The sequence below is a fragment of the Elephas maximus genome, chromosome 20 (genome assembly GCF_024166365.1).
Source record: "Elephas maximus indicus isolate mEleMax1 chromosome 20, mEleMax1 primary haplotype, whole genome shotgun sequence".
Lineage (NCBI taxonomy): Eukaryota > Metazoa > Chordata > Mammalia > Proboscidea > Elephantidae > Elephas > Elephas maximus.
The window spans coordinates 77,182,588-77,195,217 of NC_064838.1; positions in this window are offsets into that span (position 1 = coordinate 77,182,588).

Genomic DNA, 12,630 nt, shown 5'->3' on the forward strand with positions numbered 1-12,630 from the left:
TCATTATGTTCCTGAATAACCTTTTATTTTCCTCAACTGCTTTATCTGTGTACTCCTTTGCTTGTCCTGCATATTTTCTGATTTCCTTCCTGATATCTTGAAGTGTTCTTTATAATAATCTTTTGTATTCTGCATCTGGTAATTCCAGGAAGGTACTTTCGTCTAGAAGATCCTTTGATTCTTTGTTTTGAGGGCTTGTTGAAGTGATCACAGTCTGTTTATGTGATTTGATATTGACTGTTGTCTCCAAGCCATCTATAAGTTATTGCATTAGTTTATTTTATATTTGCTTACTTATCCTAGCTTCTTGCTTTGTTTTGTTTTGATATACTCAAATGGGTTGTTTGAGTAAGGTAGCTTGATTATTTTCACCTCGAAGCTCTGATGTCCTGTCCCCAGATGGCTAGAGCTGTTACCAGGTATATCAGTCTAGGAATCCATTCACTTTTCTTGTATGGATTCAGCTCAGGTGTCCAGATAACTGCTCATCAAGTGTGTGGTACAGGCTCTGTCTGAAAGTCTTAGAGGAGCAGGGGTGATTGGTGTAGGTACCAGTATCTGGCTGCAGCAGGGAGTCACACTCAGAACAAGGCACGGGGCTGATAACTGTCCCCCAAATGTCTCTGAGGAAAGCATGTCCTTCTTCCCTAGGGTGTACAAGTGGGTGGGTTCTGCAGACAGAGCATAGGCACCCAATGTTTTTGGTTGTAAGGCCTGGGAGGTACCAGTTATCCTTGGATCCCTGCCGCAGGTGGCTGAGTGACCTGAGTGGAGCCACCAGTCCTTAGGCCCCTGATGTGGGTAGGTGAGGACCCAGTTTAATAGGCAAATCAGTGTCAAATATCAAACACCCACCTCTCCACCGCACAGCTGAAACTGTTGTAGTCTGCCAACAAGGGCCTATTCTCCTGAAATAGGCCCACACAGTCCGTGAAGGGGGGAAAAGTACTGAAAGCCCATGGACTGGTTATGCCTGGACAGGAGCCGCTTCTGTCCTGAGTTCCCCAGGTTACCTTTCCCCAGGTTATCTTTTCCCCCAACTATGATTTTATCCCTTCTCCAAGGCCAGGAGAATGGCTCTAGGCACTCAACAGGGTCTGTCTCAGGCCCAGGGAAATCAACAGCCAATGAAGCCCGCTTGGGGGTGGGGGATGTGGTAAAATATATGCAAGTATTTAGCTTTTGCTGAGAGCACTGTTCTTCTCTGGTTCTGGAGGTGTGAGTAGGCAGTGTGTTTGGCTGATTCTCCCTGAGGAAAATGCAGCTGAACGCTAGTATCGGCCCACTGCAGCCACTTCCGGGGATGGTGCCTGAAGGCTCCCGGCGACTCAGGTCTGTTAACTCCTCTCTGCTTCTGAACCGTCTCTTCCTCCCCAGCTGCTCAGTTTGTTTTCTAACTTTGCCTTTGATGTTCAGGGCTCCTAGCTTGTCATAAATATACTGGTTTCATTTTTTTTTTTTTTTGGGTCTTTTTTGTAAGAGGGCTCACCAGAAGAGTCTGCTATTCCATCATCTTGGCCCCGCCTTCAGTACTTCAGTATGGTGTATCTTAATGCAGTTCATTTATTTCTTTACCACACACACACACACAAAAAAAAAAAAATGCAAAATTTGTATATATAGAAAAAAATGTTGCATGTTTAAAGGCAGTAATGTCATTCTTGGTGACTTTCTTCTGATTTCTTTCAAAACTAGTTTTCCCCTCAAGTGGTTCCCTGTGTCTTAGGATGCCAAATTTCTACTGGTAACACTCTGATTAGGCAAGATGCAGACATTCCTACCAAAACATGGCGTCCCTCTGGACCACGTATTCTAACTTCCTTTCCACTCTCCCCATTAAAACCTGAGCCATGGTGGCCATATTCCTATTAAAAATTGGATACCCTAACTAACTTCCCAAAGGAATTCATGTTTAATTAAAGATGGATTCCTTAAAGCATGGGAAAAATATGTCATAATGTGGAAGTTAAGACGCCAGAGACAAATGAGGGAAAAAAAAGTATATATATATATATATATATATACATATGTTTGTGTGTGTGTATATAAACAACATTTTTTAGTTCCTCTAACTTAATGCTATGTAGGCAACTCTCTGTTTATAAAGCTATTTCCTTCAGAAAGTAGTTATCTTGCCTTGAAGCATGGGCTATTACGAAATAAATTCAGTGCATTTACTGGTATCAGTGTACCTTAAGTCTCCTTGTAAGAGAGCAAATTTTAATAATAAAAAGAATATAACTCATCAAAATCATCAGTTCTGAGTTATAAGGGAGTCTGTGGGCCATAGTCTTTCTTGGGGGTTCTTCCAGTCTCTGTAAGACCAGTTAGTCTGGTCATATTTTTTTGTCTGAATTTGAATTTTGTTTTTCCTGCTCTGTCCAGGGCCCTCTGTTGTGAACTCTGTAAGAGTAGTTGGCGATGGTAGCCAGGTACGATCTAGTTCTTCTGGGCTCAGGCTGATGGAAGTTGTGGTACTTGTGATCCATTAGTCCTTTGGACTATCATTTCCCTTGTATCTTTGGTTTTCTTCATCTCCTTTGGTCTGAAAGGGATAGGACTAGTTGATGAAAGTTGCACCTTTAATTTTACAAAAAATATGCTGAACTCTATTATTGTACACAAGATATGTTGCACTCTATTCTATACAAGGCATTGTTAAAAGTTTAAATTTATACTATTAAAATTCTGAAATCTCCTACAGTCAAATGGTGAATAGACTATTTTTAGAAAACCCTTTTGGCGTGTAATGTATGTAGAGAATATTCAAAAAGTGTACTGTTAAACAAATTTTCGCAAAATAAAAACACCTTTGAAACTAGTATCCATACCAAGAAATAGAATATTACCAGAATCCTTAGAGCCTTCTATGTGCTACTTATAACTTATAAGCCCATTACCCCCAGGTTTACTAACTTTTATTATTATAGATTTTTTTTTTTGACCCATACTTGAGTGGATACTTTTGAAAAGTGAATAGTTGTGTTTTTTTTTTTTTTTTACTTTGACCAATACATGAGAGGATGTGCTGTTTTCATCAATAACAGATTTGTAAGATCCATCCTTATAGCTGTATGCAGTTTCTGGACATTAATTTTCATTGTTGTGTGGTATTCCATTGTATGAATATATTATTTATTTGTCTATTCTAATGTTGATAGGGAGTGGAGTTGTTTTCTCTTTTGCTATTACCAATAATATCACTGTGAACATTCTTGTGCATGTCTTTTTGTGCAGATATATACTAATCTCTCTTTGGTAGTAAACTAGGAATTGGAAAATGATATATGCCCTCAGGTGTAGTAGGTACTGTCAAACTGTTTTCCTAATTAGTAGACATCTCACCAAAGTATGAAACACCTTGTTGATCAACACTCTCACCAATCCTTAATTTTTTTTTAAACCATCACCAATTGTATAGCGTAAATGAACTGTCCAGGAGTCCCAAACGGTCCTGTGTTAAACTGTGTTATAAAGACATTCCCCAAATATTAGTGGCTTAATATAACAAATTATGGAAAGGGGACATAAACCAGAGACTCCATCAGCCTGAGACTGAAAGAACTAGATGGTGCCTAGCTAACACCAATGACTGTCCCGACAGGGAACACAACAGAGAATCCCTGATGGTGCATGAGAACAGTGGGATGCAGACCTCAGATTCTTATAAGACCGGACTTAATCGTCTGACTGAGACTGAGGGACCCCAGAAGTCATTGTCCCCAGACACTCTGTTAGCCCAAGACTGGAATCATTCCCAAAGCCAATCCTTTGGACAGGAATTGGACTAGACTATAAAACAGAAAATGATACTGGTGAGGACTGACCTTCTTGGCTCAAGTAGACGCATGAGACTATGTGGGCAGCTTCTGCCTGGAGGCAAGACGAGAAGGCAAAGAGGGCCAGGAGCTGGTTGTATGCACACAGGGAATACAGGTTGGAGAGGAAAAGGGGGCTGTCACATTAGGGGAAGAGCAGCTAGGGTTACATAGCAAGGTGTTTATAAGTTTTTGTATGAGAGACCGACTTGAATTGTAGACTTTCACTTAAAACACAATAAATAATAATAATAATAACAAAGTCTATCCTCTAGTTAAAAGTCCAGAGAGGGTCAGCAGTGGGCTCTGCTCATTGTAGTCATTCAGAGACCCAGGTTGATTTGGAGTCTTTCTCTACATGTGGATCCACAATGTCTGTGGTCTGAAGAAGGAACCTTTTAAAGGCTCTTGCACTGGCAAGTAAAGCTCTGGCTCTGGAAGACTGTTCACCTTCCAACTAGTCTAATGGCTGCATCCAACCACTGGGATCCAGGAGGTTCATTCAGTTTCTGATGTGCCAGGAGAAGAGGAGGACCAGCCACCAGCAAGCACAGATCCTGTGCACACTCTTAGGGATAAGCAGAAAGTTGAATGAAAAACAGATGATTAAAACATTTTTTAAATCTTTAACTGAATAACAAAAACGTGGCACTCAGATCACTTAATTGGCTGGGTTTTCATTAAAATGCTAATCTAAGATTAACATTTAAGATAAAGATTGCACCAAATTCCATGAGTTAAAAGTTTTACACACAGTATTATCTGCCCCAGTCTCCATATTCACCAGCACCAGTTGCTGTCCAGTCAAACACAACTCACGGTGACCCCATGTGTATCAGAGTAGAGCTACTCCACACGGGTTTCTTTCTTTTCTTTCTTAAATTGTGCTTTAGGTGAACCTTTACAGAGCAAATTAGATTTTTGTTCAATGACTTATACACAAATTGTTTTGAGACATTTGTTGTAATCCCCGTGATGTGTCAACGCTCTCCCCTACCACACCCCAGTTCTCCATTTCCATTCATCCATTTCCTGCCCCTTCTTGCCTTCTCATCATTGCTTTTGGCCAGGTGCTGCCCTGTGGTCTCATATACATGTTGAACTAAGAAACACGTTCCTCATGTGTGCTACTGTTTGTTTTATAACAAAAAATCAAACCAAATCCATTGCTGTTGAGCCGATTCTGACACACAAAGGTTAGCTGAAGGGTGAACTTCTGTAGGCATCAGTTCTGAGTTATGAGGGTGTCTGGGAGCCACAGTCTTTCTTGGGGGCTCTTCCAATCTCCATAAGACCAGTAAGTCTGATCATAATTTTTTGTGTGAATTTGAATTTTGTTTCTCCTGGTCTGTCTGGGACCCTCTGTTGTGAACCCTGTAAGAGCAGTTGGTGATGGTAGCCAGGCACCATCTAGTTCTTCTGGGCTCGGGCTGATGGAACTTGTGGTAGTATTCATGATTCATTAGTCCTTTGGACTAGTGTTTCCCCTGTATCTTTGGTTTTCTTCATCTCCTTTGGTCCAAAAGTGATAGGACCAGTAGATATATCTTAGATGGCCTCTGGCAAGCTTTTAAGACCAGATGCTACTCACTGTATTTGGATGTAGAACATTGTCTTTATGAACTTTGTTATGCCAATTGACTTAAGGGCCCCCACCACCATGATCCCCAGCCTCAGCCCCACTAACTCAGTCTGTCAGGGTATTTGGACGTGTCTATGAAGCTTCTATGACTTTGCCTTGGTCAGGTTGTGCTGACTTCCTCTATATTGTGAACTTCTTTCCCTTCACCACAGTCAACACTTATCTACTATCTAACTAATGGTTTCCTTTCCTCAACGCTTCCCTCCTTTGTAATCATCAAAGATTTTTTCTTTCGGTGTGTAAACTTTTTCTTGAGCTTTTCTAATAGTGATGTCTTACGGTATTTATTTTTTTGTGAATCACTTATTTCACTCAGCATAATGCTTTCCAGATTTATCCGTGTTATGAGATATTTCACATATTCATCATTGTTCTTTATCACTGCATACTATTCCATTGTGTGCATGTACCATAATTTATCTGTTCATCTATTGATGGGCTACTAGGTTGTTTCTATTTTTGCTATTGTGAATAATGCTGCGGTGAACATGGGTGTGCACATGTCTATTTGTGTGATGGCTCTTATTTCTCTAGGATATATTCCTAGAAATGGGATGGCTGGATCATATGATATTTCTATTTCTAGCTTTTAAGGAAGTGCCATATTGTTTTCCATAGTGGTTGGATCATTTTACTTTCTCACTAGCAGTGAATAAGAGTTCCAATCTCCCCATAACCTCTCCAACACTTGTTATTTTCTTTTTTTGTGATTAATGCCAGTAATGTCGGGGTGAAATGGTATCTCAATGGAGTTTTGACTTGCACTTTTCTAATAGCTATTGACCTCAATCATTTCCTCATGTGTCTGTTAGCCATTTGAATGTCTTCTTTGTTGAAGTGTTTTTTTCATATCATTTTATAATTGGATTATTTGGCTTTTTGTTGTTGAAGTGTTGCAGTATCTTGTTGATTTTAGAGATTACACCCTTATGGAATATGTCCAAATTTTTTTTTCTCAGTCAATAAATTCTCTTTTTACTCTTTTGGTGAAGTCTTTTGATGAGCCTAAGTGTTCAATTTTTAGAAGCTCCCAGTTATCTAGTTTATCTTCTAGTGCTTGTGCATTTTTAATTATGGTTTCTACCCTATTTATGGCATATATTAGGGCCCCTAGCATTGTCTCTATTTTTTATTTAATCATCTTTATAGTTTTAGGTTTTATATTTAGGTCTTGATCCATTTTGAGTTAGTTTTTGTGTATAATGTGATGTATGGGTCCTGTTTCAATTTTATGGATGAACGTCCAATTGTTTGCCAGCACCATTTGTTAATGAGTTGTCTTTCCCCCATTTAATGGACTTTGGGGTGACCATAAAGAAAAAACAAACCTGTTGCCATTGAGTCAACTCATAGAGACCCTATAGGACAGAGTCGAACTGCACCATACAGTTTCCAAGGACTGCCTGGTGAATTCAAACTGCCGACCTTCGGTTAGCAGCCATAGCACTTAACCACTATGCCTGGGCTTTCAACTCTTTGCACTGGTCTATGTGTCTGTTGTTGTACCACTATCAGGCTGTTTTGACAGCAGTGACTGTATAGTAGGATCTGACATCAGGTAGTGTGCAGCCTCCTACTTTGTTCTTTTTCAGCAAAGCTTTGCTCTCTCAGGGCCTCTTTCCTTTCTATATAAAGTTAGTGATTAGTTTTTCCATCTCATTAAAAAATGCTGTTGGAATTTATATTGGAAATGCATTACATCTGTAAATCACTTTGGGTAGAATTGACATTTCCATAATGTTGACTCTATATATGAACATGGTATGTTATTTCATTTATATAGGTCTTTTGTTTGTTTGTTTTTGCTGTACTGTTTTTGTAGTTTTCTTTGTACAGTTCTTTTACATTCCTGGTCAGAATTATTCCTAAGTATTTTATTTTTGTAGGGGCTATTACAAATTGTATTATTTTCTTAATTTCTTTTTTAAAGTTCTCTTTGTTGGTGTGTAGGAATTTAAATGATTTTTGTGTACTAGTCTTGTATCCTGCTATTCTGCTGAATCTTTCTGTTAGTTGCAGTAGTTTTCTTGTGAAGTCTTTGGGGTTCTCTTTGTATAGGATCATATCATCTGCAAATATGAATAGTTTTACTTCTTCCTTTCCAATTTGGATGGCCTTTTATTATGATTTTTTCCCTTGCCTTATTGCTCTAGCTAGGACTTCAGCACAATGTTATATAGGAAAAAACATAGGAAAGCCATCCAGGCCAGGCTTTTTTTGGAGAGGAGATTTTGTTTGGTTTTGTTCTTTTCATTACCTCTGAAATCTCTTGTTATATGTCCAGTTATATGTTTTGTTATACGTTTGTGTTAGTTTAGGTAGGTAGTGAGTTTTTAGAAATTTGTCCATTTCTTCTAAGTTCTCAAATTTGTTGGAGCATAGTTTTTTTATAGTACTCTATTATGATCCCTTTTATTTCAGCTGGGTCTGAAAACAAACAAATTAATTAATTAATTAATTAACTGGCAGTAAGGTGAGGGCCAATGACTGGGGGTGGGGAGTACGCGAGGCCTGATTGGGAGGGGTATGTGATGTGTGGAGGTAGGTGGGAGGGAGAAAGAAAAGAATGAAGAGAGATAAACTAAAGAAAGAAAAAAGAAATGACAGTGTGGTGGGAACCAATGGGTAGTGATAGGGAGGCACTGAGGTTTCTCCTGGTAGGATGGGATGGAGGTGGCTTATGGGGCTAGGTAGGAGGAATAAAGAAACTGAAAAGAGAGAAATAGAGAAAAGGAAGAAATGGTGGCATGACAGGAGCTGATGGGTGGAGGCGGAGAAGACCTGGGGAGGCTGTGTATTGGTGGCTGTCTAGCTGAGTAGTTCAGCATGGACCATTGAGAAGGTTCAGAGGGGATGCATGGGAAGAAAGGGAAAAATAAGAAAAAAATTTATATATGATGCTGAAAGAACCATTCTTTGTTGGGGGGTGTAAGCTGAGTGGCAGTGGGCTGGTGTTTCTCTTGCTGGATAGTGAGGTATGGCTTTTTGGGAAGGGGTAGAGATGGTACATAGGTCTAGGTAAGAAGGAGAATGAAAAGGAAAAAAACAGAAAGAAAAAAGATGGCTCATTGGGAGATAACTGGTGGGAGTGGGGCCTGAGGGCCAGTTGGAAAGGAAGAGTTTTGATGTGTGTAGCTAGGTGGGAGCAAGAAAAGAAAAAACAGAAGAGAGAGTAAAAAAAGCAATAAAATAAAATAAAAATGGCAGCTTAGTGGGAGCCAGCACATGGGGTCGGGACATACACGGGGAGGCCTGTGACAGTGGCTGTCTTAATGAGTGGTGAGGCACAGCCTGTGGGGAAGGGGTAGAGGCAGCACACAGGGCTAGATGGAAAGGAGAAAGAAAATAAAGGAATGGAAAGAGAGAGAAAAAGAAAAAGAATACAGCATGGAGCGAGCTGGTCAGTGAAGGTGTGGTAGAACTGGAGTGGCTGTAAGCTGGTGTCTGTCTTGCAGGGCAGTGCAACATGGCTCATTGGGAAGGGGCATAGGTGGCGTAGGGGGTTAGGTGGAAGGGAGAACGAAAAAGAAGAAAGAGAAACAGAGAAAAAAAACGGCACTGAGGGAGCCCGCTGGTAGGGTTGTGGCAGATCTAGGATGGGTACAAGCTGGTGTCTCTCCAGCCAAGCAGTGCAGCATGGCTTGTAAGGATGGGGTGAAAGCAGTACAGAGAGCTATAAGGGAGGGAGAAAGAAAAGGAAGAAAAGGAAAGAGAAAAAAAATGTGCCGAAGGAGCCAGCTGGTGCGGGCAGGACAAACCCAGGGGAGTAGGGAAGTGCTATCTCTCCGACTGGGTGATAGTGCTCTTTTGGGAAGCAGTGGAGGCAGTGGATAAGACAGAAGGATGAGGGGTGAGAAACCATGTTTCTTTGGCTACCTGGTGCCTTGTCTCCTGTTGGAAGGTTAGTGATTTTACAAATCAGTTTATTCCATTTAGACACTCTTTTATTGAACTTAAAATGCTTATGAATGGAGTTAAAATACTATTTTTATATTAGGATTCATCATCATGAATACATCTTTTTATAGGGGCCAGTATGCAGATTCTAAACTCCCTGACTGGGATCACTGTTGGCTGTGCTCCAAGATAGTGAAGTCATGCCTTACTAGCTGACAGGGGACCTATGCTCTGTAGCTCTTCTCATTCTCTGTTCTCTGTCTGTTTCTTCTTCTGTTCAGTGCATTCCATTTTTATCCTGTCATTGATGCTTAGAACTCCAGGTGTGACTTCTGTATCTCTTATACTTAGTTTTTCCTGTCTTTGCTGCAGAAGAACACCATGGTGCTTCTGTCTGTAGCACCATGTTGGCGCCACCTCTGTCATTCTAATTTTAGCCATTATGTAGAGTATGTCATTTTATTCATGATTTAGGAGATTTATACTCAATTTCATGAAGCGTCTATTAAAATAAAAATGCAGGTAAGAGAGCAGTTAAACAAGTCCATCTTAGTGGTACTGGGTATCATTCATCTCATGTTATCTTACTGTCATCATTGCCACTTCCATTTCAGGTAAAACTGGTCTAGAGTCATAACACAGTCCTTTGGATAAATATCATACCACCCATCTGTTATTTTATTTTATTTTTTCCTTTAAAATAAGTTTAGACAGCAATAGAATCATGTGTATATAAACACAGAATATGCCAGCTGGAAAGCACAAAAGGATTATCTAGTTAGGGCCTCTCTATTCACAGAGAGGGAACTGAAGTTCAAAGAAAAAAGTGATTTGTTAAAGTCACACTTACTGTGTAGAGACTCAGGCCTGTTTTTCCTTCTTGTTACTTCCCTAGTTCATAACACATTTGTAGAGTAGATTTAAAATGAGGTTAAAATTTGCTGCTTGTTAAGAAAGAATTCCACTGTTGGACTATTGGACATTATTACCTTTTTCAGTTTATCAAATTTTGCCAGCTAGCTTATATCAACAGTATGGAGCTACTTGTTGGTATTAACATATATGTACTCTAATCTGTGACCACTTTGTTATGCATGCCTTTAGGGATACCAGAGCCTGGGCTGAAAGAGATAACATAAATAAAAAAAAAAGAGGGGGGGGGCTATAATATTAATTCATTATATACACAAACATTGAGAAATATCTTATTTGGATAATAATAGTTTCATGGTGGATATATGAGAAGTGTATGAGTTGGACAGGCAGGATTAAAGGGAAGGGAAGGTTTGAATTAGACGGAGTAGTATAAAGTATTTCAGTGTTAGCTTTCCCTACAGAAGGCCAAGATAGAAAATTCTTACAGGTCATCAGTCTAAACCCCTAGATGAATCATGAATCTCCCAAACAATGAGCCTAATGAGGGGTTATTCATCCTATACTTGCACGAATTTAGGCACAGGGGCCTTATACATTTTATACATCAGTTTATTCCATTTAGGCACTCTTCTCTTTTATTGAGCTTTGAATGCTTATGAATGAAGTTGAAATATCCTCTTTAGAATTAGAATTCATCATCATAATTACGTCTGTTTATAGGGGCCGGTATGTAGATCAAATTTGCCTTAAATTCATAAAAATCACCATATGGGATAACTATGAGTTAGCTAGGTGGTGTCTTTGTACCTTCTGAGATGTGGGAACCCACTTAAAACCTTCTTTGCTTGAGGTTTAATATGATTCAAATGCACTCCTGCCTTGCTGCTATTTAAGATAGCAACTAGTTCATTGGTAAAATTTCCAAAATAGCGTGGATTAATTGAGAAGAGATTATGTCCAAAATAAGCACTACCCCTCCTAATTTTTTTTTTCTCTACCTTTATACTTAACCCTACTGTGTCACAGGATCCCATAAAAACTGTCACCTTGGAGAGCAAAGGAATCACATTGTTTTCTTGAGCTTTCCTGGAAATCTGAAATGCTTTCATTCAAAGGCATTTTTCAGTGCAAACGAGATAGTCTTAGATACTGAATGTGATTCTGTTTGTATAATTGCTGCAAAATTTAAGTGTCCTTGATTCTTGTGAAATCCTCCCAGCACATGCCCATATCCTTCTTCGTGAAACAACCTCATGTTCGAAGGCTTTTGCCATCAGAAAAATAGAGTAGATCCATATGAAGTTTTCAATTATCTTGTAAATGGTCTTTTATTTATTTTCCAAATAATAATTTGTATTTCTTTGTACTTATGGTTACCATGATTTGGAGCTGAATTGACAGCTGACAAAAACAATAAAAGTTCCATTGCTTTTAGTATTCACCACCTGTTTATGTAATTACTCATAAGACACAAAAACTATATTCAAGGCATATACTAGACCCTTAGTGATATTTCCTGTTTTGCCTTATAGGTAATGAACACTCAACAAAAATTAGGTGATTTCTTGTTTTATTTATATGTTTACTCAGATGTTATGTTAGTACTTGAGTAAAGGAGATACAACGCATGGTCCTTGACCTCAGAGTTTCCATAACCCCCAACTGGAGACAATGATTTGGAAAATAGAGTCATAGATTCAACAATATCCTGAGGCACATGGTGGTGTGTGAACCAAAGAAAGGGATATTTAATCAGGGCTTAGAGGATTCAAGAGGTAAGAAATGTTCCCTGAAGGAACTGACTGAGTTGAGAACAGCAGTACAAGGACTTAACTTTCGCTCTCTGTAAGCTAGTTATGTTGACCTTCTTTAATTTCTGCAGAAATAGCACAATCTTGTTCACTTCAAGACCTGTCCAATTGCTGGTTCAACTATTACTACCACTAGCATCTCAGTTAATGCCTACTCATTGTTCAGATACCAGACTAAATGCCTCCATTTCAGTGGAGGACTTATTAACTATGCGCACCAGATTTGATTAATCTGCTTTATATTTGTAATGCTCAGTCTTTCCACTTCGTGGCATTATTATTAATAAATAACAAATAATTTCAATGATTAAGGTATTTAATTAATGTTTGTAATTTCTATTAGATACTTAGTTTCATTGTTATAAAAATCTACTCAATTTACCATAAAATTCAAAGCACCTACATGTGTAATAAGCATTTAGCCAACATTTGATAAATTTTAGGAAAAGTAAATTAATGCATGACTAAAAGTTTGAACAAATAAAAACTTGACACACTAAGAAAAAATATGAAAGTTTTCCAAAAAGAAAGAATATCTATATCTATATATATCTATATATCTATCTATCTATATATATATCTCAAC